Source organism: Panthera onca, chromosome C1 (genome assembly GCF_046562875.1).
Source record: "Panthera onca isolate mPanOnc1 chromosome C1, mPanOnc1 haplotype 2, whole genome shotgun sequence".
NCBI classification, from domain to species: domain Eukaryota; kingdom Metazoa; phylum Chordata; class Mammalia; order Carnivora; family Felidae; genus Panthera; species Panthera onca.
Window position 1 is genome coordinate 207,283,108 of NC_138346.1, and position 25,937 is coordinate 207,309,044.

Genomic DNA, 25,937 nt, shown 5'->3' on the forward strand with positions numbered 1-25,937 from the left:
CAGTCGGTTGAGCGGCTGACTTCGGCTCAGGTCATGATCTCACGGTCCGTGAGTTCGAGCCCCGTGTCGGGCTCTGTGCTGACAGCTCGGAGCCTGGAGCCTGTTTCGGATTCTGTGTCTCCCTCTCTCTCTGACCCTCCCCCGTTCATGCTCTGTCTCTCTCTGTCTCAAAAATAAATAAATGTTAAAAAAAAATAAAAAAAAAAATAAAGTGGGCTCCTGGGGTACCTGGGTGGCTCCGTCGGTTAAGCACCCAACTCTTGATTTCTGCTCAGGTCATGATCTCATGGTTTGTGAGTTCGAGTCCTGCCTCCGGCTCTGCACTGACAGCATGGAGCCTGCTTACGATTCTCTCTCTCTACTTCTCTCCCTCTCTCTCTCTCTCTCTCTCTCTCTGCCCCTCCTCAGCTCTCTCTCTCTCAAAATAAATAAACTTTAAGAAAAAAAATAAAAACAAAATAAAGTGGACTCTGGAAGGACCAAAGATCCAATTTTGAAAGTAAAAATATATTTTTTGAAAAAACATAATGTAGGAGGATATCTTCACGACCTAAGGAATGAGGACAAATCAGTAAGGGGGGAAATCTATTAATTTGGTCACATCATAATTAAGAGAGTCTGCTCAACAAATGACACTGAGAGCTAACAGACGGATGACAGGCTGAAAAAAAGATATTCACAATATCTAATACACAACATGTGCGTGGGATACCTGCATACCCGTATGAGAAAGAGTCTCCGTAGACGATGCTGTGGTGTTCCCGCAGATCCTGCAATCCTTAGCCAAGGCCCTCACTGCCCCAGCTCAGCCAAAGAGGCGTGCCTCACCCCGGATCAAGTGCCCTCCCTGAAGGCGTCTTGCGTGAATGACCGGTCCAGGAGGGAGAATAAATGCCTAGCCCCCTTGCTTCGATCAGACAACCCTGAAAATCCACCTCAGAATTCCCTGCGGCTCTATTGGGAGCTTCAGAGCTACTTGGTCGCTATTCGGCTTCTCCCTCTGTGCGATGCTGCTTCTCTCACTCGTTTACAGGTATCGTTCCTGAGAGCATCCCCATCACACCCCCTCCCAAAGCTTCTTGCATGCCAACTTCACAGAGGAACGTAACCTATGTCCGTCGATACTGAAAGTGGCTTTAGGAAACAAAGTAAAATGGGATTTCAAAGCTGGATCACCTGCCGGTTGCCTGACCATGAAGACGCTGTCATTGGTGGTTTGCAGAGTACCGGTGACCTCTGGCATGCAGGTGTGGCGCAATTGGGCAAATCGTCACCGGTGGTGAACTGGAAGGCAGTAGGAGAGGAGAATGAACCGCAGGATGCAATATACCAGGTGTTGGACAGTTTCAAAGACTGGAATCGGACGGCTGTTGCCGGAGGCTACGAAAGCCCTGGAGAAACGATACAAGGCCAAAGGTGACTACCACCATTGTCGCCAGTGGAGCGTGAACTCACTGTTGTGGTCCTTGCAAAAAGCAGAGAGCCTGGAAGATGACAGTGGACTATTGTCAACCCCACCAAGTAGCAACACTGATTGCACCTGTTGTGCCAGATGTGGGGTCTTTTTTGCTAGAGCAGATTAATGCAAACTCAGATGTGAGGTACAGGGTCGCCGAACTGTAAAATGCATTCTTTTCCCTCCCTACCGGACAGAAGGACCAGAAGCAGTTCCCATCCACATGGGACGGAAAGAGTATATATACACACAGTCTTGTTCCAGGACTTTGTCAACTCTCCTGCCATTTATCTGAAGGGACCTGGACCCCAGATCATCTCATGAATAAGAATCAATCTTTTTTTTTTAATTTAGTTACTTATTTTGAGAGAGGGGTGGGGCAGAGAGAGGGGGAGAGAGACAGAATCCCAAGCAGGCTCCACACCCGCAGCACAGAGCCGGACTCAGGGATGATCTCACGAACTGTGAGATCATGACCTAAGCTGAAACCAAGAGTCCAATGCTTAACCGAGGTACTCAGGTGCCCCAAGAATCAGTCTCTGCCCTGAATTATTTCATAGTCCAGAGAGAGAGAGAAAGACAAACAGACAGAAGGTAACAGGGAGATCATACAACAATTTACTCTGGGATGGCTTGTACTAGTCAGGACTCTTGATGGCCATTGCAAGGGACAGAAACCTAATTAGAACTGGCCTAAACAAAAAGTCCCAGGTTCGAATCTCACTGATTAGGCTTGACTCTGAGTCCATTCCTGAACCGGTCACACCAGCTAGGGGAATAGAATACTCAGATCGCTTAGTCCTAGTCACATGCTCTGTCCTGGAATGAGGGATGAGGTGGGGTTAAGATCAACCCACTGGACCAAAAAGCAAGGAGGGGATGGTTCCCTAAAGGACAACTAAGGACAATTATGAAATTGGTGCTGTTTAGGTAAAATAAGCAGACGTCCCCGGGAGGGCTCAGGTACGGTGGCCATTTGCCTCGGGGAGACCAAGGAGGCTTCATGGAGGAAGTGGACATTTGACTCGGGCCCCAAAGAACAAGGAAGCGTTTGTCAGGTGGGAAGGACGTTCCAGGCAGAGGGCCAAGCATGTGCAGAGGCATAGGACTGTGAACGGGCACTGCATTTCTAGAGAAGAAAGCAATTCTCGGTGGTGAGGGATGGGGCCAGAGAGCTGCGGGGCCCAGTGTAGAGAAGATCTGTCTAGAACAAGACAGTATGGACCTATGTCCAATATATTGATATGAAATTATTATTGTCAAATATTAATTTGGTGGAGCACCTGGCTGGCTCAGCTGGGGGAACATGTGACTCTTGATCTCAGGGTCATGGGTTTGAGCCCCATGTTGGGTGTGTAAATTACTAAAACAATAATAATAAACTTAAACTGGCATATGGAAAGAGCTCAGTAAATATTTGCGTGATAAATGTCTGGGTTTAACCTTAAGCATTCGATTATATTAGGTATTCCACAAAATTCCCAAGTAAAGGAATGGGATTGGGAGAGCTTAATAAAGACCAGAGTAAGGACTAGGAAAACTGACAAGGTTGAAAAGAGGTAGAAAGATAATAATCAATTAATTAATGTTAACATTTATTGAGCACGTATCTATTACGGATTGCTTATACTCCTTAGTGAATGTCTAAACATCTTGTATTAATGATCTCATTTCTTTTCAACACACACGCTTTCTTTACTTTTTTTTAGTGTTTATTTATTTTTGAGACGGGGGAGAGGCGGAGAGCAAGGGAGACACAGAATCCGAAGCAGGCTCCAGGCCCTGTGCTGTCAGCACAGAGCCTGATGTGGAGCTCGAACTCACGAGCCGTGTGATCATGACCTGAACCCAAGTCGGACGCTTAACCACCTGAGCCACCCAGGCGCCCCGATGATCTCATTTAATTCTTAACCACCACCCTACGAGGCAGGTTTTATGATCTCCACTTACAGATGAGGACAATGAAGCTCAGAGAGGTTAAGTGAGTTGCCCAAGACCACACAGTTAGTAAGAAGTTGCACTGACATTCAAATCCCATCTGTTTCTCTCTTAAGAAAAATAAATCCTTATGAAGCAAGCGCCTTCTACATTCTGGGCACTGTTCTAGATGTCACAATCTACCCCACAACACATTTCTGCCGGTGGCATTTTTATCACCATCGGGCCCATGTGATAGACACGGAAATGAAGGCACAGGCAAGTAATTCAGCCACGGTCACAGGTAAACAAGCCACACAGGCTGGATCTGAGCCCAGGCAGACCAACTCCAGTCTTCAGTTCTTACCCAATACCACCCTGCTGTTTGGCTATGACACTGTGCTGACCCAGAGGGGCCCGTAGGACTCAACATAGGAGCCAATTTGTCTTACTAAAATATAAACACAGACTTTAGATATAGCCTTGAGTCTGAATGCCCGATTTTTCACTGAGCGAGCGGCTGGGTGACTTTAACATCTCTGAGCCCCAATTTCCTCAGTTGTAAAAGGGGAATAATGAGAATATCCACCTTGCAACTGTAAGGATTAACTTAGGGAATGTCTATAAAATTCCTGGCATGGTTCCTGCCCCAAATCAAGAGATTTTAGTGACTTATTTATTTATATTTGCTCCTCTCTCATCAAGGATATTTAACCTAGATCAGGGTCTTAACTCTTTTGTGCCAGGGACCCCTGTGACAGTCGGGGGGAGCTGATGAGACTTCCCCAAACAATAAAATGCATAAGATTACCAGGGAAACTAAGTATGATAAAATATCGTCATCAAAAATGTCTCAAATTCAAATTTATGAGGCGGTAATACACGTGCTTGTTAACGCATGAAATCATAAAATGGGGTGACATCTAATAATTACCATAAGTTCAAAGAAGTGATAACGATAAAAGGCATTTGAGGGTAATCTGTGGCACCGATGATGTAAGACGAAAACATCTGTGATTCTTATTGGTAGCAGTCGCCGGCCTTGCTAAGTCTCCTGAGGTTCGTTGCCTACATTCATAATCGAAGGAAATGCAACATTCCAGTAAGAGGTTGGGGGCGGGGGGAGATGTAATTTTTTCCCATCCAAGTTCATGGACACCCCTCCCCCGCACCGAGTTAAAAAAAAAAAAAAAAAAAAGCTGGTTAAGAGGAAGGCGATGTTGGGGAAACTCTGAAATTGGCTGGTTTGTTTGGAGACTCCTCATAAATTGGCCTCTTCAGTCTTGCCCTGGATGTTATTTATCTGGCCCCGTATGGAGAGAGGTTGCACGTCTCGAACTCACTATGTCCGAAACCAGAACTCCTGGTCTTCCTTCCCTGCCCAGATCTGCCCCACCCAAAACCTTCCTCTGGCCAGCAGAAACCTCGGAGGTGCCCCGACGTCTCCCTCTCACACTCCCCATCTAGCCCATCAGGAAACCCTGCTGTCTCTGCCTTCAGAATAAATCCAGAATCCAACCTCCACTCACCGCCTCCACTGCTTCCAAAACGGCAGGGTCTCTTAGCTGGCGACCGCCACAGCCCCTTCCCCCTCTCCCTGCTTCTTCCCCGCACCCAAGGTCTACTCCCAACACAACCCAACACACCAGAGTGGCCCTTTCCTGGGTAAGGACCCCTTGCCATCTCTGTGACATGCACACACCCTCCCCTTCTTGCTATCGGTCAAACGCACTGGGCAAACTCCCACCTTCCTGTCTTTGCACTGACTTGACTGTTGCCTCTGACAGTGATAATTTCGCTCAAACACCGCCCCCAACTCCCATTTCTCTTTTATTTATTTTTATTTTTTTTAATTTTTTTTTTTTAATGTTTATTTATTTTTGAGACAGAGAGAGACAGAGCATGAACAGGGGAGGGGCAGAGAGAGAGGGAGACACAGAATCTGAAACAGGCTCCAGGCTCTGAGCTGTCAGCACAGAGCCCGACGCGGAGCTCGAACTCACGGACCGTGAGATCATGACCTGAGCCGAAGTCGGACGCTTAACCGACCAAGCCACCCAGGCGCCCCTCTTTTATTTATTTTTAAAAAGGGTTTATTTATTTTGAGAGAGAGGGGGAGGGGGGGGAGGGAGAGAGAATTCGTGCAGGAGTGGGGGATGGGCAGAGACAGAGAATCCCAAGCAGGCTCCACACTGTCAGCACAGAGCCCCAGGTGGGGCTTGAACTCACAAACCGTGAGACCGTGACCCGAGCTGAAATCAAGAGCTGGATGCTCAATCGACTGAGCCACCCAGGTGCCCCCCGCCCTGCCAATTTCTCCTATAAATCCTCACGCAAACATCACCACTTCCATGAGGTCTGTCTTGATTATCCTAAGTGTACAACTGGGTCTCCAGTCCTCCCAATACCCCTAGCCACCTCTACTTTTTCCTTTGTCCTCAGCATATAAGACACACCGTGTTACATAATTTACGTATTTATTATGTGTATTTTTTTTTTTTTAATTTTTTTTTTTTTTTTTCAACGTTTATTTATTTTTGGGACAGAGAGAGACAGAGCATGAACGGGGGAGGGACAGAGAGAGAGGGAGACACAGAATCGGAAACAGGCTCCAGGCTCTGAGCCATCAGCCCAGAGCCTGACGCGGGGCTCGAACTCACGGACCGTGAGATCGTGACCTGGCTGAAGTCGGACGCTTAACCAACTGCGCCACCCAGGCGCCCCTATTATGTGTATTTTTTGTCTACCTCCTGCCTCCGCCCCACCCCCAACTAGAATATAAGCTCCATTAAAAAAAAAAAAAAAAGGATCTTTGCTTTGGTCACAACTACAATGGGGGGGGTGGTGTGGCACATACTAGGTGCTCAATAAATTCAGTAACTCAATGAATAAAGCATGGTTGGCGGGTTGCACATTGTAGTGAAAACAGCTCAGACCTAAGAATCTGAACCAGGCTGTGTTCCCAGCTGCCAAGCTGTGCTACCCTGGGGCTGCTCCACATCTCTCTGAGCCTCAGCTTCCTCATCTGTCATGTGGAAGTCGCAAAACCTATCTCACAACCTTATGAGGATTAAGTGGGCCTGGCACTTCGTAGGTGTTTCATAAATGCCGGTTCTGGCTCCCTTCTGATGTGGAGTAAGCAACTTCCTCCTGCTGGCACAGGGTCCCGGGAGCTCCCGTAAAAGGGCAAGGCTCGCGTCCCCTTCCTTCGTCCTGTTCCCAAAAAAGGCTCAGAATAGAACCAAAGGCTCCCGGCTCCGCTGGGAGTTGTAGCCAACAGACCACACGACCACTTTTTTCCTGTCCACTACTTTCTTTTGAGGTGGAAAGTAGTCGTTGGAATGACTTACCCAGGGGCAGGGAAAGGAAAAAACAGCAAAAATTGTTTTAAAAGGGAGTTATACAAGCATATGCAGGAAAACCCCATTGAGGGACATAAATGCTGATTCAAAGGAGGAGGAAATATGAAATTTTGACAGTTTTCCAAGCCTTCCCTGGTCCTGAATTTCCTCTCTTCCATCACACATTTTTCTCGCCCACAAAATAGGCATTAAGAAAGATGACAGGTCAGAAAATAGACCATGTAGAAAAGAGGAAGGAGTTTGAGGTTGTTGTTAGCAGGAGTTTAAATGCTACTCCCTATTACCACCAGCCAGTTCCCTAAGTAATGATGGGGAAAGGCAGGCTCGAGCAGAAGCTGATGTCTCCCCAGGGAAGGAGAGTGAATTCTGGATCACTAATGGAGGCCGTTTTCCAGGGCTGCTTTGATCTTCTGCCCGATCCAGGGCTGGGGACCAGCAGGCTGGGACTCCAAGGAAAACCGGACTTCACGGCAGGTCCCAAACAGCTGCCTTCCCACAAGGGCGTGTGCCTGCCGTGCCGGGTCGTCCCAATATCCAGCCCAGCTTGTGTCTGGCTCCCGTGCCCTTGCCCTTCAGCCCCGGGCCCCTCTTCCTCCCCACCCAGAACAGAGCTGAGCTGGCGTCTGAAAATGAGTAAGCGTGTAAGTAAGACTGCACACTGGTCTTTGTGGAGGATTTGTTTTTGCCAAGCGGCTTGGTGGAGAAGATTGCATTTCTTGGTTATTTTTAAACCTGGATTTCTGGAATTTGATTTGGGGGGGTGGGGGAACAACAACAAAACCCAGGAACTCAAGTCCTGAGGGGCTGGTGGCTCCGGGCATCCTCTTTAGGAGGTTTGATGCCCCTTGAGCCGACAGGAGCCCAGGGAGGGTTGGGCTGGCAGAGAACAGAGATGCTGAGGGCTTCTAGGCAGTTCCAGAAAGCACCCCTGCTCTCCTTCCCAGGGGGAGAAAATGCCATGGCTACAGGATGTCTTACTTCCTGCACTCGCACGTGGGCATTTGCCGCATGCTGGCTCTGAGCTGGATGGTGATGGAAAAGGTCTCGGTCCCTGGCCGGATGCAGCTCATCCTTTAGATGAAGACGTTGATGGTTGCAACATATTTAGGCTGTGGGCCTAATAGGGGAGGATACAGAGCTGGGGATGGAGATGCTAACCTGGTCCAGAGGGATCCAGAAAGACTCCATCTCTGAAGAAGGAGTGGGAGTTAGCAGAGCACAGCCAGAGAGGACTGTGGGAGGGGGGCGAAAAATCAGGGGCTTGGAGGCGTAGACAGACTTGACTTCTAGTTCCGTTCCACCTCTGACACGCTGTGTCGTCTAAGCAACTTTGTTTACTTTCCCTGCACCTTATTCTCCTCACCTGTAAGATAGGGGTAATTGGAATCCTTTACCTAAAAAACTAACATTGGGGCACCCAGGTGGCTCAGTCCATTGAGCATCCACCTCTTGGTTTCAGCTCAGGGCATGATCTCACGGCTCGTAGGTTCGAGCCCCGCGTTGGGGTCTTCACTGAGTGTGGAGCCTGCTTGGGATCCCCTCTCTCCTTCTCTCTCTGCCCCTTCCCCTCCCCCTCTCAAAATAAATAAATAAACATTAAAAAAAAAAGCTAACATTTATTGAGCCTGTACTGGGTATCAGGCACTATTCTATGCACCCTACATAACAGAGACCCAAAGGATAATTTTCAAAAAAGATAACATGTTGACTCTCATAAGGATATGGGATGAACCTGTATTGAAGATTTTATGGAACTTATTAGATGATGGGGGAACCAGTTAGGTTCACAATTAAAGGGAGATAGGGAGTAATTATACACAATTATAGGGAGATAAGGAGCAATGAAATTAATCCATAAACAAATGCAAAACTGGCTAGGTTGGTCAGTATCCACAGGTAATCAATTACACTCTGCTAGACACAATCTGCATTTCAATAGACAAGAAGCATCTCCATTACTGTCAACTCTCTACAGTTTTGAGCTATAAAGTAGCTCAGTGGTAAGGAAAGGCAGAGGTAACTGGTTCACCGGCCAGGCAAGATGCCCACTAAATTTCAAGGTCCTCCCAACTTGTCCCTGTGGTCCCTGCAAAACCCCTTATGATCATAATAATCTCAAAGAAAAATTATTCTTGATCACAAAATAAAGCCTGGCCTCATAATCTGGTCTGATAGTTTATACAGGTGCGGTGAGTGTATTAATTTGCCCTAAGGACCTCCCAAATTTGCTTTGCAAACTTTAAAGCCATTCGGTTTTAAACAATTACAAAATTAACTTTTGTCTGGAAGTTTTCATAAGGAATCTCCAACTGGAATTTCAGGAGGCTCTATTATTTGTTATTCCTAGGTTAAGAAACCCAACCCAGATTTCTTTCACCTGTCATAGCTGTAAATTTGGGTGAGTTCTTCTCTTTTTGAGGTCCCCCAAATATTCCAAATATCCTACCTTCGCACTTGTAAACCAGGTACCAGGTCAGGTTTCTTAGAGATCTTTGTAGGCATTAACTCCATAAGTAGATCCAACATGTATTCCTTAAAAAGTCTTGTCATACCTGATTTGAGGAACATCATTCTCCAATATGGCTCTTGATGCCTTGATGTACAATCAATTTATCCTGGTAAGAAGTAGGACATCAGGTATTTTATTTATTTATGTATTTATGTATTTATTTATTTATTTAATGTTTATTTTATTTTTGAGAGAGACAGAGCGTGAGTGGGGGAGGGACAGAGAGAGAGGGAGACACAGAATCTGAAGCAGGCTCCAGGCTCCAAGCTGTCAGCACAGAGCCCCAGGCGGGGCTTGAACCACGAACCCTGAGAACATGACCTGAGCCAAAGTCGGATGCCCAACCGACTGAGCCACCCAGGTGCCCCAGGTATTTTATTTTAAGTTTATTTATTTATTTTGAGAGAGAGAGAGAGGGAGGCGCAGAGAGAGAGAGAGAGAGAGAGAGAGAGAGAGAATCCCAAGCAGGCTCTGTGCTGTCAGTGCAGAGCCCAACGTGGGGCTTAAACTCGCGAACTGCGAGATGATGACCTGAGCCGAAATCAAGAGTTGGACACTTAGCCAACTAAGCCACCCAGGCGCCTGAAGATCAGATATTTTAAATAGTTTAGTTCAGTTTACAAAAGCAAAATCAGATAAGTTGTTATGGATAAACAGATGGCTTAAGAAGAAAGACAAAGGGATTCCTTATGAATCTGGAAAATGGAACACTAAAACACGATCAACCATATTCCAAACAGATAACTACCATAAAATTTCCCTTGTCAGTTCATTCAGTCCTGTGTAATTAATTCTTCTTCAGCTGGCTCTCGAGTTGGAGTCTCATGAAGCCATCTGCTCGACCATAGAGTCCTGGAAATCTTGACTCACTCCACTGGTACAGTCTAAAAGTTGTCTAAGCTGAGTCAACTCAGTTTTGAATGCCAGTAGTTTCAAAGATCTGTTATAGTCCTTTCCCACAAAGCTCTGAGACCGGATTCTTTGATGAAAACACAAACCCTGTGGCTTATAGCAGGGTCCTCAGGCAAACCTCAGATATTTTAGGTGGCAGGGACTTGAAATGGCTCTGGTTAACTTATGACTGATAATTCTCCAGTGTGAAAGGTCTAATGATGGTTCATAATAAGAATCAGGACACTGACAAGGAAATTAAGTTGTTTCTGGCAAGCTAAACACAAGATAATCAAATCATTGCAAAAAGAATAAAATGTAGGCAAAATACTCTGAAGATAATGATTAAGTCTATTTTCGAAGAAGTCAGTTAACATTACATCCGATTCATAAAAATAGATGAACGTAATTGGTACAGAGGAAGCGATCTTAAGAGATAACATACAATAATCCTGAGACACAATTCTTGCCATACCAAGAATATCAAGAGATTCGGTAAGTCTAGAGTAGGACCTAGAAATCTTATAGATGTCTATAGATCTCTAGCCCACAATAAGTCTGATATGCATCCCACTGGCCTAGACCATGCTAGATCCAAACAGAAGAAGGAAGATTACAGCAAGTGAACATTTTAAATAATATCTGAACTTACGATACACTATGCTGTTGTTGCCAATATCATCACCCCAAGTACCAACAGGACTCTGATCTAGGAAAACTCAACAGAACTATTTCAAAATTGTTCTAGTTATTTTTTTTAACGTTTATTTATTTTTCAGAAAGAGAGGGAGAGAGACAGAGCACGAGTGGGGGAGGGGCAGAGAGAGGAGGAGACACAGAATCCGAAGCAGGCTCCAGGCCCTGAGTTGTCAGCACAGAGCCCAACGCGGGGCTCGAACTCACAAACCACGAGATCAGGACCTGAGCCAAAGTCAGACGCTCAACTGACTGAGTCATCCAGGTGCCCCCATAATTGTTCTAGGGCCAGTTCATTGTTAAGATGGACCAGTTCATAAGAATGTTTTTCTACTATGGCTTTCCAGGGATCCTATGGGAAATCTCAAAGTTAGTTTTAGGTGTAGCAGATATCTTGAAATTTTTCTTTACCTTTTTCTTTTTTTATACTTAGGATCCAGTCACAGGAAGGCAAACGTTTAGACAAGTTATCAGAGATTTGGACATTCAGTTAAGCTAGGATCTTGAGTGCCTGTAATTATGATAATAAAGCATTTACAAAGAAGCATAGACAGTAATAGGATGGCAAAGAACATTAACTCATTTGTGAATGAGGAATCTTTGTTCTTTTTTCCCCTCCTTAAATAATTTTTTAAGTCTATTTATTCATTTTGAGGGTGAGAGAGAGAGAGAGAGAGAGAGAACATGAGCAGGGGAGGGGCAGAGAGAGAGAATCCCAAGCAGACAGAGATAATCCCACTGTCAGTGTGGAGCCCAATGCAGGGCTCGAACTCACAAACAGCAAGATCATGATCTGAGCCAAAATCTAGAGACGGAGGCTTAACCGACTGAAGCACCCAGATGCCCCATTCCCCCTTAAATAATTAAGGATATAATAAAATCAAAATAAATCATAGAAAATGATATAATAAAATCAAAATAAATCATAGAAAATCATAGAAAATCATAGAAAAAAAAAAAGAAAATGATGAAGACATGGAATCTTTGCAACCTAGATATCTATGCAAAAAGCAAAGAATAACCTTTTACATGGCAGGTGAAAGCAAGAATCAGCAAACCAAGAAAACAAGCCACACAGCATCGAACCAACTCTGCTAAGATGTTAACATACTTCATAGCTTCTTCTCAGACTCGGGTATCACAAACCAAAGCAAATAAAATTTACGTTTATACAAACTCTTTTTTACATTCAGGATCAAACTGAAACTTTATTTGAACATAGCCTCTTTCACGGGTTCCACGAGGCCAAAACAATTTTTCATATTAATACTAAGGTGTTGTGTTAATATGCAATGAGTTTTATTTTCTGATGAATCAATAAATATTGTTTTAAAGTTTTATTTATGTAAGTAATCTCTACACCCCATGTGGGGCTCGAACTTATGACCCCGAGATCAAGAGTCACATATTCTTCTGACTGAGCCAGCCAGGCACCCCTGGTAAGTATTTTAAAACTTATTCAGTTTTTCCCAGTTTCAAATTCCAATATGGTATATATTAACAGTTGAAATTCACATAAATAAAAGCTGTTTGGGGTCCTCAATAAGTCTTGAAAATACAAAGAGATCAAGAGATTAACAACAAAAAAAGTGTAGGGGCCCCTGGGTGTCTCAGTTGGTTAAGCATCCGATTTCAGCTCAGGTCATGATCTCATGGTTCATGAGTTCAAGCCCCACATCGGGATCTCTGCTGTCAGCACACAGGCACCTTCAGATCCTGTGTCCCCCTCTCATTCTGCTCTCCCCCGTGTACACGATCTCTCTCTCAAAAATAAACAAACATCTTAAAAAACCCTAAGAACCTCTGCTTACATATGCGTTACATTTCTCTTTTACAAACGCTCCTAGTATAATCTCAACCACTCAGAGGAATTTTTATTTATTTCTTTTAGATTTTACTTAAAAATTTTGTTTAATGTTTATTTTTGAGAGAGAGACAGAGACAGAGCATGAACAGGAGAGGGGCAGAGAGAGAGGGAGACAGAATGCAAAGCAGGCTCCAGGCTCTGAGCTGTCAGCACAGAGCCCAATGCAGGGCTCAAACTCATGATCTGTGAGATCATGACCTCAGCCAAAGTCGGACACTTGAAAGACTGAGCCACTCAAACGTCCCTAAATTTTACGGTTAAGTAATCTCTACACTCACTGTGGGGCTCTAACTCACAACCCCAAGTCAAGAGTCACACGCTCCACCAACTGAACCAGTCAGGTGCCCCTATGAGTTTGTATTTTTAACCAAAGCTTTACTTTTTACTAACTGGGGCATGTGGGGGTAGCTAATGAAGACCCCTCAGCCTTACCCCAGGATTAGAGCAGGTGAGCAAAGTTTACAGTGCAACTTTCTGCAGCCACACATCTCTCTTACACCTTTAAAAAATGCTCATTAAAATAACTCAGAATATAGCATTTACATAACAAACATATAAGCAGTGTAGGGGTGCCTTGGTGGCTCAGTTGGTTAACTGTTCGACTCTTGATCTTAGTTTAGGTCTTGATCTCAGGCTCGTGAGTTTTATATATATATATAAAATGTATATATACATTGTATATGTATATATATATGTATGTATATAAAATATATATATAAAAGCAGAGTATTAAACTAAAATCATGCTTAGTAACCAATGTTTCAGTATTGTATCCCAGAAATTATTTGGATATCAATGATTATCCATTAAATAACTCAACTTAAGGGCTCTTGGGTGGCTCACTCAGTTGAACATCTAGCTCTTGGTTTCGGCTCAGGTCATGATCTCACCATCATGGGACTGAGCCCTGCATCAGGCTCTGGGAAGACAGCGCAGAGCCTGCTTGGGATTCTTTCTCTCTCCCTCTGTCTCAACATAAGTAAATAAGCTTTAAATAACTCAATTTAATATCAGTTCAATAACTCAATTTAATATCAGTTTTCAGTCAACTGATGATCTTGGAAATTATCTACTAGCTGACATACTGTAAGATATGATCACTGTTAAAGTGCGTCAGGATGATTCAATTTAGTTGAATACGAATTTACATTTCTTCACTTTGTAAATATTACGCATGAATAAGTTAGCTTATTTGAATAACAAACCTGAATAAGTTCAGAATAAACAAACCCAAGTAGAATATAATGTACACTGTTATTATACCCACACTGACAAATCAGACAGTTGTTTTCATTAAAGCAAAATTGTTTTCTTTATAGATTTTTTTTTTGAAAGTTTTATTTATTTAAGGAATCTCTACCCCCGACGTGGGGCTTGAACTCACCACTGAGATCGAGAGTCACATGTTCTTCCAACTGGGCCACCAGGCACCTCAAAAAGCAAAATTGTTAAGCTAACCTTCTTCCGGCCAAAGATTGATCTTGCGTCTGTGATGCAGGCAGGCTGGGTCTAAGAACACAGGGGAGGGGCTCACAGGACCAGCTCACGGGAAGCCAAAGAAAATGGAAACAGAGTTTATGGAACAATGTAGGCAGCAGGTGGGAATAACAGAGGGAGCGTCTGGAAGGCTCGGAAAGGAAAGGAACATGAGTTTCATCATTGCTTGGGGCTAGGGGTTTATATTAGAAAGTATCTAGGGTTCGTGTTCGTCCAGGAATCCGTGGTAGGATCCAGTCAAGGGCAAGTTCAGGTGAACGATTGGTGTTCTGTAATTTACTGAAGGGAGGTCAGTGTCAGCCAAAGCTTTGTTTGAAGCTTGTGTCCTGGAACACGTTTGGGATCTGGCTCAGTTTAGGTGTTATCAGGTGCTTGGGGCCTGGGACAAAACTCAGAGAATGATTGATTAGCTTTCTCGCTTCCCCCTTGCAGTGAACAAAGCTTCTCTGGCTTAGTCAGAGGCAAAATGGGGCTCATGAGTAAACCGGGCCTGGCAGAAAAACAAGAGAGACCGACCCTTGCTAAAACAGTCCCTTTGGGGCGTCTGGGTGGCTCAGTCGGTTGGGCATCTGACTTCGGCTCAGGTCATGGTCTCACGGTTTGTGAGTTTGAGCCCCGCGTTGGGCTCTGTGCTGACAGCTGGGAGCCTGGAGCCTGCTTTGGATTCTGTGTCTCCCTCTCTCTCTCCACCCCTCCCCTGCTCACGTTCTCTCTCTCTCTCAAAAACAAATAAACATTAAAAAATTGTTTTAAATGGAGTCCCTTCAGCTTTCCCATTTCATAGGTGTCCTTGAGTTCTTAAAAGAAGTCTCAGTTTCTGGAAGAATAATATTTTGCCTATTATAAATTTAAAGGATTAGAAATCCCATTTCCTCATTTTATTCATATTTTAGAAATAGAATCACTTTTTAAAGATCTCTATGAGGTTCAGTAAAGAATTCCTTTACTTTAGGAGACTTCATAACCTAATTTATCAATATCCTGTAAAGATGGGAAATTTTTACATACTTACAAAAGAGATGAGGGGCCTTTCTCCATTACACATACACAAACATAACAAAACCTCCAGCTTCAGACCTGCGACTATAGCCAAGGGTGGAGAATAAACTCAAAAACATGTAAAACTCACTGGTCCGGATATCAAAGAGCTGTTTTCCTTCCTGGCAAGCATTAAAGTCTTAATTGATTTGAGCTCAAATAGACAAACAAAAAGACTAACAAGCCAGATTCTCTGCCTCTCTCAGCAGAGAATTGATCTCTATAATCCATTAACCCATTTACAGAGATTGCTAAATGTTCTGACCATAAAAATCAACTTCCCCATTATTGCTGCCACTAAAGAGGAATAATTTATTGTCTGTCAGGGAGCCAAAACAAGAAACAAAACACAGACTTAGTAAAGAGAACAAGAATAGAGAAACAGAGAGTTAGAAAAGTTAAGGCTCTTGGGGCGCCTGGTGGCTCAGTCGGTTAAGCGTCTGACTTTGGCTCAGGTCACGAACTTGCAGTCCTTGAGTTTGAGGGTCGTGTAGGGCTCTGTGCTGACAGCTCGGAGCCTGGAGCCTGCTTCGGATTCTGGCTCCCTCTCTCTGCCCCTCCCCCGCTCACACTCTGTCTCTCTCCCTCTCAAAAATAAATAACTATTAAAAAATTTTTCTAAAGAAAAGTTAAGGCTCTCTTGCTAGTTGAGATATATTTGTGAGAGCCAAGGAAAGCTGTGCTTGCACTTAAACTCACAAATAGATGCAAAACTGAGAAAACTGGTCAATATCCTCAGGACAAAATCAACTGCATTTCACCAGACACAATTTGCATTTCTATTAGCAATGTTTATTGCATTACCATCGGTGTCTTATGACTTACAGACTTGCAAACTAACTCAAAGACCCGGGAAGGTAGCAATCACCACGAAGAGTGAGTTCATCAGACACTCATTGGTGTTTTTTCTTTCCCTTTCCCATTTCAAAGTCTTTCCCAATTTTTCCCTTCATCTTTTTTTTTTTTTTTTTAACGTTTATTTTTGAGACAGAGCATGAACGGGGGAGGGTCAGAGAGAGGGAGACAGAGGATCTGAAACAGGCTCCGGGCTCTGAGCTGTCAGCACAGAGCCCGACGCGGGGCTTGAACTCACGGACCTCGAGATCATGACCTGAGCCGAAGTCGGCCGCTTAACCGGCTGAGCCACCCAGGCGCCCCAGCCCTTCATCTTTTAAGTAGGTGTTCTTATCATCCCCATTTTAGAGAGAGAGAACTCAAGGCAGAGAGAGCTTGAGCCCAAGGTCACACAGCTAATTAGAGGCTGAATGTCTGCAAGATTTGATTTTTTAAATTTAATTTTATTTTCAAGTAACTTCTCCCCTCAACATGGGGCTTGAACTCATGACCCCAAGATCAAGAGTCACATGCTCTACCAAGTGAGCCAGCCAGGCGCCCCTCCAGGATTTGATTTTAATCAGGTATGGTAAGATGTCATAAATGAAGACAACTGCCTTTGAAAGAAGGATTTATTACTTGTAATTCCCAAGAAGCAGATGCACACCGTGCGAGGCAGGGCCGCAAGGGAGAGCACCAGGACAAATTAGACAGAAAAAACAGCACGGGCAAAAGCCTCGATCGTGGTTCTCAGGGGAAGGAATGAGAGAGGCTAGGCCTGCAGTTCAAGATGGGCTCGTTTGAATCATGTCAGCAGGTTCCAGGCTATGGGGGAACTCCTAGTTGTCTGGTACCTGTCTCTGGTGTGTGATTAGGGCCGAGGGAATATTGATTTGCTATGTGAGGGTTGGATAAAGGAGGGGTTAGGGGTGTGGACTTTGAATTGACTGGTTTGTATAGGAAAGGCACACTCAAAGTCAAGTTGTTCACTCTCTCTAAGATAGCTAGCCCTGGGAGGGGCACTCTCTCCAGGGTTTGGAAGGCCGTAAGATGTTAAAGCATCATAAAATACAGAAAATGCAAACATGATTAATACATGAGCCTGAATCTGAACTTCAGCCGACCGACTGCTATGATTGTATCACATACACCCTGCCTCTTTTCGTGGGATTATCGTGAGTACTTGCGTTGGGTATATAATACATGTCTAACGCTTCGCACATTGCCTGGCACTTAGTAAGTTCTTTCTAAATCACCAAGGCTGTTAAGCAAAGAAGTAAGAGAGAGAACAAGGCTTATTTGGACAACTAAGCAATGCAGTCCGGCTTTACAAAGGAATGCTAGGGAGCGTGGGGGGGGGGGGGGGGGGCTGGGGAAAGGCCAGGTCCTGGAGGCCTAGTTAAGGGGGGTGGAATTTACCCTGAAGGCAAAGAAGAACAACCAAAGAGTTTTAAACAAGGCTCAGATTTGTTCTGTTTGGAGGGCCCCTTTTCTGGCTGCAGCATGGAGAGTGGATTTACCCCAGGGCAGCACTGGAGGCAGTTGTGACCATCAGAGCTGGTTGAAGGCTCTATCTCCCCAGCAACCATTCCTTCCACACTCCCAGACTTTCATGAGGGCCTCTGCCTCCCCCCTTCTCTCAGGCACTGTGCGGAGGCAGGGGGATCAGGTTCTAACCCCCAACCTCCAGGGACGGAGCACTTGAGCAACCCAGCCCAAGTCAATCAACTCAGCCCATTTTGGGGGTCACTGTGATTGGGTCAATGATAGGTGTAAAAAGAGTGACTATCAGAACTTTGGCTCAAACTGCTAGAAAACGTGCTTTTGGGTGCAGAACTTGAACCTGAGAGGATAGGAGGACTGGAACCACTAAAAGGAGAGAGCCTGGGGATGTCCGGCTGCAGCAGGGGACTCTAGATCTCTGGGTGGTCTGTTTGAGACCTGCGTTGGGGGTAGAGATTACTTCAAAATAAAATCTTTAAAAAAACAAACGACGGGGCCCCTGGGTGGCTCAGTCGGTTAAGCGTCCGACTTCGGCTCAGGTCATGATCTCACTGCTCGTGGGTTCGAGCCCCACGTCAGGCTCTGTGCTGACAGCTCAGAGCCTGGAGCCTGCTTTGGATTCTGTGACTCCCTCTCTCTCTCTCTCTGCCCCTCCCCTGCTCATGCTCTGTCTCTCTCTGTCTCTCAAAAAATAAATAAACATTAAAAAAAATTTTTTTTAAATAAAAAATAAAAAACAAACAACAACAACCAAAAAAAAAAAAAAAAAAAAGGAAAGAAACATAAGAAAGAAACATCTAGAACAGAAGTAAGCCAAGCCCGCGGGAAACAGAAGATGAGTTCCTATGGCAACATCTGAGCCCTGAATCCAGCCTTGCCTGAAGCCATTTCCCTCATAAAGTCAATTTTTGGCCAGATCAATTTGAGTTTGGTTTCTGGCCAACACAATGAAGGTGAAATGAGAGCAAATGACTCACTTCAGTGTGTTCCCTAATATTGGCTGGGTACTACAAGGAGGCACAGTCCCACCGCATTGACTGGGTGCTCCCCAATGGGATGGTACTTGGAGGTGGGACCTTAGAAAGGTCATGAGGGCAGAGCTCTCAGAAACAGGGTTAGAGTCCTTGTAAAACAGATCTCAGAGTCTGCCTGTTCCTCCCAATACAGGAGAAGCGAAAAGAGAGGCGTATGTGACCTGGGAAGGGGGTTCTCACCAGACTCCCAATCTATCAGCACCTTGATCTTAGACTTCCCAGCCTCCAGAACCGTGAGAAATAAACTTATATTGTTAACGCACCACCCATTCTGTGGTAGTTTGTTCTAAGAGCACAGACAGATTGAGATACCTACCAATGTTTTTTATTGGTGGGGGGAGTTTACCATCCAAAGCACTCCTGTGCACCGTTGGTAGAAGCCAGTATAACCTCTGCAGAGGATGAAAGTTAGGCCCTAGGTGTTAAAAAATTTTTTTTAAGTTTTTTCTTTTTTCTTTCTTTTTTGTTTATTCTTTTTTTTTTTTTTTTTTTTTTTTTTTTGAGAGAGAGAGACAGACAGACAGAGTGTGAGCAGAGGAGAGGCAGAGAGAGAAGGAGACACAGAATCCGAAGCAGGCTCCAGGCTCTGAGCTGTCAGCACAGAGCCCGACGCGGGGCTTGAACCACGAACCCGGAGAACATGACCTGAGCCAAAGTTGGCTGCTTAACTGACTGAGCCACCCAGGTGCCCCAAAACTTTAGTGTTTAAATCCTTTAACCCGGCAATTCCACATTTAGAGATACTTACACAAACAAGCAAACACAGACGGATGCCAACATAGCGTTATGTATTAGAGCAAACATCAGAGATAACTCAAACGCCCAGCAAAGAGAGATGAGGGCACCTCTGTGGCTCAGTTGTTTAAGCATCTGACTCGATCTCAGGATTGTGAGTTCAAGCCTCACATCGGGCTCTGCGCTGGGCATGAAGCATACTTAGAAAAGAGAGAGAAAACAGAAAAATAAATTATGGAATTTCTGGGGCCTCTGGGTGGCTCAGTCGGTTAAGCATCTGACTTCGGCTCAGGTCATGATCTCGTGGTTTGTGATTTCAGGCCCCACGTCGGGCTCTGTGCTGACAGCTGGGAGCCTGGAGCCTGCTTCGGATTCTGTGTCTCCCTCTCTCTCTGCCCCTCCCCCACTTGTGCAAGCTCTCTCTCAAAAACAAACATTTAAAAAAAGAAAAGAAAAAATGACGAATGTTATGTATTTTTTAAAAGCCTGCTTTATGTGTCTACCTCTCTTCTTTTAATATTAAAGATACAGTCCACATGCATCTACCTCTCTTCTTCTAACGTTAGAAAGGAAAAATAGCTCAAAATGTTCCAAAAGCAATGACATCACTTAAGTAGATTAAGGGAAAGTTGTACAAATATTTCAGCAAATGTATTCAGGGTCCTTTTCTCCAAGTTCTGCACAAATTCTAGTAAGTCTTACAATTCCAAGGAGAGCATGAGAATCAGGCCCTTTGGCATTGACAGAGCTCCAAAACTATCAGATCAAAAGCTAGAAGTTCTGTCTTGTTGTTGACAAGCATCCAAATGCTTGAAAACATGGGGAAAATAGACTGACCTTTCCCCTCCTTCATCCTGTTGTTTGGCTTTGAGCAGGAAGTGCTTTTGTATCCTATTTCAGGACTTGAGGTCTGACCTAGAGATACGGCTCCTACCAACAGAAGAGGAGTTAGAGGGGATGAATGAACAGGGAGGCAGGAGGGAAGAGTGAATCAAAAAGCAATGATCACTTAGCGGTAACAGAAAATCCAGCTCAAGCTGGCTGAGGCAACACGAATCTGAAAAGTCCACTGACTTCAGGTACGGCTGGATCCAGGGGCTCAACAGGATCAGGACCAGTCTGTCTCTGTCTCTTTGTTGTGAAACTTTATATAGGAAGGCTCTTCCCTGGCTGTGGCACCAGCACCAGCAATGCTAGGCTTAATCTTGTTCTTTCTTAATACCAGCGGGAAGAAGATGCTCTATTTCTCTGGCCATCCCATTGACTTAAATGGCTCCTGATTCTCCTTTGTCTCAATGGGGTCACATGACCATGCTCAAGGCAGTCACTGCGCCACCCAGAGATAAAGACTAGCGTAGGCCTTGTCTGCATGCCTCTTCCTCGAGCTGTCTGTCGCCTCAGAAAATACAGAAACCGCCAAGTGCCTAGATGGGGCTTCAGCTCCATTTCAAACGGTGACAATGCTATGAAGAAAAATAAAGGAGGGCAACGGGGACAAGAAAAAGAAAATCGTTTTGACACTGCTAGTACCCCTTTCCCTGCTCTTAAGGCTTTTGGGGGTTTAAAGAGTCAATGCCTTCAGCTTTTAGTTTTATAGCCTGGAAATTCCCTCTGTCTGAAGTCAGGGATTTCCAGATCAACATTCCAAGGGTAGGGAAGAGAGGTTCATTTTCACACTCTGGGGGGCTTCAGGGTCCTGAGTTTCCCAGGGTTGAAGGGAAGCAGTGCCTTCCTGGGTCAGAATTCTCCCACTTAACTTTGTTTTTAAAGTTTATTTATTAGGGGTGCCTGGGTGGCTCAGTCCGTTAAGCGTCGGACTTCTGCTCAGGTCATGATCTCACGGTTTGCGAGTTCAAGCCCCGCGTCGGGCTCTGTGCTGATGAGTCAGAGCCTGGAGCCTGCTTCAGATTCTGTGTCTCCTGCTCTGTCTGCTCCTCCCTCCCCTGTGCTCTGTCTCTCTCTCTCAAAAATAAACATTACAAAAATTAAAAAAATAATAATAATAAAGTTTATTTATTTATTTTGAGAGAGAGAGAGAGAGAGAGAGCATGTAGGAGGGGCAGAGAGAGAGAGGGAGACAGAGAATCCTGAGCAGGCCCCGCCCTGCCAGCACAGGGCCCGACGCGAGGCTCAAACCCACAAACGGCGAGATCATGACCTGAGCTGAAAGCACGAGGCAGACGCTTAACCGAGCCACCCAGGTGCCCCAGGATTCTTCCGCTTAACATTTATTCATCAAGTGCTACTCTGCTTCAGGCAGAATTCACTGTGGCTCAGGAGCCCTTGCAGAGTTGACTCTCTGAGATGCACAGACAACAAAGGAACAGCCGTGTGTCACGTGTCTGGTGGTGAGAGAGGCTACGGAGAGAGAGAAAGCAGGGTGAGGCAGACAGAGGTCATGGAGGTCAAGGACACCCTCTCTGCGGAGAAGACATTTAAGCAAGGGCTGAAGGACTTGAGGGATGAAGTCATGCAGCTTTCCAGGGGGAACAGATTCCTAGGCGGAAGGAAGGGCCAGATGCAAGGCCTTGAGGCAAGACAATGCCTGCGTGTTTGCAGGACTGGCCAGGAGGCTGGCGTGGCTGGAACAGAGTGAGGAAGGGAAGAATGGTAGGAGGTAAGATCAGAGAGCCAGTGGGGGGACAGATCACGCCCTGGTAGGCCATGGTGACAATTTTGGCTTTGACCCTGAGTTAGATAGGAAGCCACTGGACACCGTGGACAGAGCTATGACATAATATTACTTCGAGTTTACTGGGAAACAAACAGTTGAAGGAATATTCTGACAGCTGTGTGGAGAACGGACCGTAGTAAGCAAGGCTGGAAGCAGCAGGGAGGACAAGGTACCTCCTGCAATGATGTAAGAGGTATGAGATGATGCTGGCCCGGACCAGGGTTTCGGCAGGGGTGAGAAGTGGCCAGATTCCGGACGTGCGGCATGACAACGAATGAATGAGAGAGCCGTGTGTATCTTGATGGGTCACAATGATTGTGCTGTTCGTAAGTATTTAGGAGGACATTCGTAGACTTCCAGCCAATCAGCATCCGGCTCCCCCTTCCTGCTAGTAGAACCCCAAGCCCCCTGTGTAGGAACTCACTTGGCATCATCTAAGAATGCCTGGCACCCTTGTAAATGAAGCCAAGAGGGCCTGATCCTTCCACCCTCTGTCCCATAGCACAGAGATGGGCCCAGGACTTAAGCTCAGCCAATGGACTCTCTAAGGACACAGAGAATGGGAAAGGGGGCTGGAAACCCCACATCCATCACAGAGGAAGCATATGAACTTGACCTATCCTTATCCAGCATAACCTCAGCTGTAGTTTCTGCTATCCAGCTTCCCTCCAGACAAGGCCAGCAGCGCATTGTACAGTTTGGGGAGGCGGGAGGAGGCACCATGTCATTCTATTCTGTTAGTCTATGGCAGCGAACTTTTGGGGTAGATATTTTAGGCTTTTGCAGGTCATACGATCTCTGCGAAACTACTCCGTTTTGCTGCCACAGGGCAGAGGCAGCCACAGACAACATGTCAATGTATGAGTACTCTCGGGGCAGTCACTGTTCTCTGCAGTCCTGCCAGGAGAAACCAGCGATGGTGTAAGAAAGAGGTAGTTCCGATAAAACTTTATTTGCAAAAGCACATGGCGGGCAAGAATTGACCAGCGGACCATAGTTTGCTGACTCCCGGTCCACAGGAATAGTGCCTTTTGTCCCAGGAATTGTACAAATGTGGCTGATGGGCTTTCAGAGATCCCTTCGTTCCACTGATTTTCCAAGCTGGCCCCACGGTTTCCTCTCGGTTCTGCAAACCCCCATATCCTTTGTCGCAGTCAACTCAGGCCGCCATCGTGAAATTTATCTCTCACAGTTCTAGAGGCTGGGGAATCTAGGATCAAAATGCCAGCCAGGTGGGCTGCATTCTAAGGCCTTTTGTGGAGGTGGCTGGCATCTCGCTATGTGCTCACATGAACTCGTCTTTGTGCGTGCTGTGAGTGGGAGGGAGGGCTAGGTCCCTGGTGTCTCTTCTTACAAGGGCACTAATCGTGTCATGAGAGCCCCACCCTCACAATGTCATCTAACCGTAATTTCCTCCCAAATGCCACATCTCTAAATACCATCACACTGGGGGACAGGGCTTCCACATACAAATTCGGGGGAAACACAAGCATTCAGTCCATAACATCCTTCTAGTGTATTCTGGTTTTCGCTGAAGCTAGAATCCGTTTCTGTGGCTTGCAACCAAAAAGCCTAATTGATGCAGCACTTACTCAGTTTGATTTAATTCCGTAGCAAAGGGGATAGCTCAAAGTCCCTCACTCCCACTGCTGGAGAAACCACTCGAAGCAGATTATGACTAACAGGACAGGAGTCATTAGTGTCGTCTTGATTTATGATACATCTGCGTGTTTAAAAGTTTCCTCACTGCATAGTTTCAGCTTCCTACCTCTTTCTTAGAAGGTTGCTGGTCTCTTCAATCAAGGCTGCCCCAGAACGAGCTGGTTCAGGAACCCAGCCTTCCTCCCCACCTCCTCCCCCCTACTCCCCCCCCTCCCCATCAGCTGCTTGGCTGTTAGAGCTTCTGCTTCCTGTTTACAAAGAGATATGAAATATACTAGTTAAAGAGTCCACCCCTAATGCTTTGCTACTTCCTTCTGCCTCATAGGATGAATTTCACTTGGCCTTGGTGTTTTATTTGTTTTTGGAAGTCATGGACTTGATGATGTTTGGAAATTTATGACTATATAAGACCATATCTGTAAGGTGTTCAGTTCACATTCGTCATTTCTATTTTATTTATTTATCTACGCCAACCGTGGTCCAAAGAGGATTTACGAAATGTGTCTTGTGCAAAAGATTTAAAAAAAAAAAAATTAAGTGATGAAGCTGGGCCAAGCAAAAATTAGGGGAGGGAATAAGTCAGATGAAATAAGAGACAAAATAAAACACAAAGTTGCCCCAATGCATTATTTCCTAAAGTTCCGGGTAGAGGGTGCCTGGCTGGCTTAAGTCGATAGAATGTGACTCTTGATCTCAGGGTCATGAGTTTGAGCCCCAGGTTGGGCGTGGAGCCTACTTTATTATTATTATTTTTTTTTAACATTTATTTATTTTTTTTTGAGACAGAGAGAGACAGAGCATGAACGGGGGAGGGTCAGAGAGAGGGAGACACAGAATCTGAAACAGGCTCCAGGCTCTGAGCTGTCAGCACAGAGCCCGACGCGGGGCTCGAACTCACAGACGGAGAGATCATGACCTGAGCCGAAGTCGGACGCTTAACCGACTGAGCCACCCAGGCGCCCCCCTTTTTTTTTTTTTTAACGTTTATTTATTTATTTATTTATTTATTTATTTATTTTTGAGCCTACTTTGAAGTAAGTAAATAAATAAATTAAAAAAAATAAAGTTCCAGGTAGAAGTTAGAGATGTACCGCAAATCTTGCTCTGAGCTTCCTAGTCCGCAAAACAAATAAGGAAATACTTTTGACGTGCTTTTAAGATTGAAAACAAACTAATTACCCAGACAGCGTGGCCGGTTCCAATTCTTTACACAATAAAGGGTAGTTGAATAGCTGCATTTTTTTTTTTTTGACTCAGAAAACTGAAACTTGTTTAATCCCAGCAAATGCCGTGTGCTTTTGATGTCCTTAAGAAAACTCAAGAAACGTAAATTTCACTTTTCAAATCTGATAAATTAGAGTTGGCTGCTCTCACTGCAACATAATCGTTTTTTTTCCTCAAGCAGTCCCTTTAAGACACTTAAAAGATACTTACTATTTAAAACTTAAACAGTAATAACATGACATGTTTAAGTATTTGCTTACAGACAGATTTCTATAGGGTCTGGTGGGACCCGAAAAGCCTTCCAGTTCAATATGGAAAGATCATTAACATTTTTTGAAATTCTGCTAAAAATCACATCATTAAATGTATCATCTTAATCTTTTATTATTATTATTATTTTAGGGAGCGAGAGAAGGTGCACACAGGAGAGGGGCAGAGGGGGAGAGAGAGAGAGAGAAAGATAGAGAGAGAGAATCCCAAGCAGGCTCCACACTCAGCGCAGAGCCCAACATGGGGCTCGATCCCACAACCCTGGGATCGTGACCTGAGCCGAAATCCTGAGTCGGACGCTCACTGACTGAGCCACCCAGGCGCCCCTCATCTTAATCATTTTGTACAGTTCAGTAGCATTAAGTATATTCACAGTGTTGTGCAACAGATCTCTAGAACGTTTTCGTCTTACAAAACCGAAACTCTGTACCCATTAACTTCCCACTTCCCTTCCCCCAGCCCCTGGCAGCTACCATTCTACTTTCTGTTTCTATCAGTTTGGCTACCCTAGGTACCTCACGTAAGTGGAATCATACCAAAATTTATCTTTCTGTGGCCGGCTTATTCCACTTAGCATAATGTCTCAGGTCCATCCACGATAGCACTCCCAGGATTTCCTTCCTTTTTAAGGCTGAATAATAGTCCATTGTGTGTATCACCACATTTTCTTTTTTTAAAATTTTTAAGTTTATTTATTTATTTTGAGAGAGAGAGAGAGAGAGAGAGAGCGCACACGCTTGCGAGTGCGAGTTGGGGGAAGGGCAGAGA

At 45.1% G+C, this 25,937-nt stretch overlaps 1 long non-coding RNA gene across 1 annotated transcript; it reads right to left on the bottom strand.

Annotated features, from left to right (window-relative positions):
* Positions 1-211: 211 nt before the first annotated feature.
* Positions 212-25,721, bottom strand: LOC132671149 (uncharacterized). The gene is made up of 3 exons (XR_009606963.3): positions 25,543-25,721; positions 9,288-9,350; positions 212-1,391 (listed from the first exon to the last, which is right to left on the bottom strand). It is a non-coding gene; the product is annotated as an uncharacterized LOC132671149 (long non-coding RNA).
* Positions 25,722-25,937: the final 216 nt, after the last annotated feature.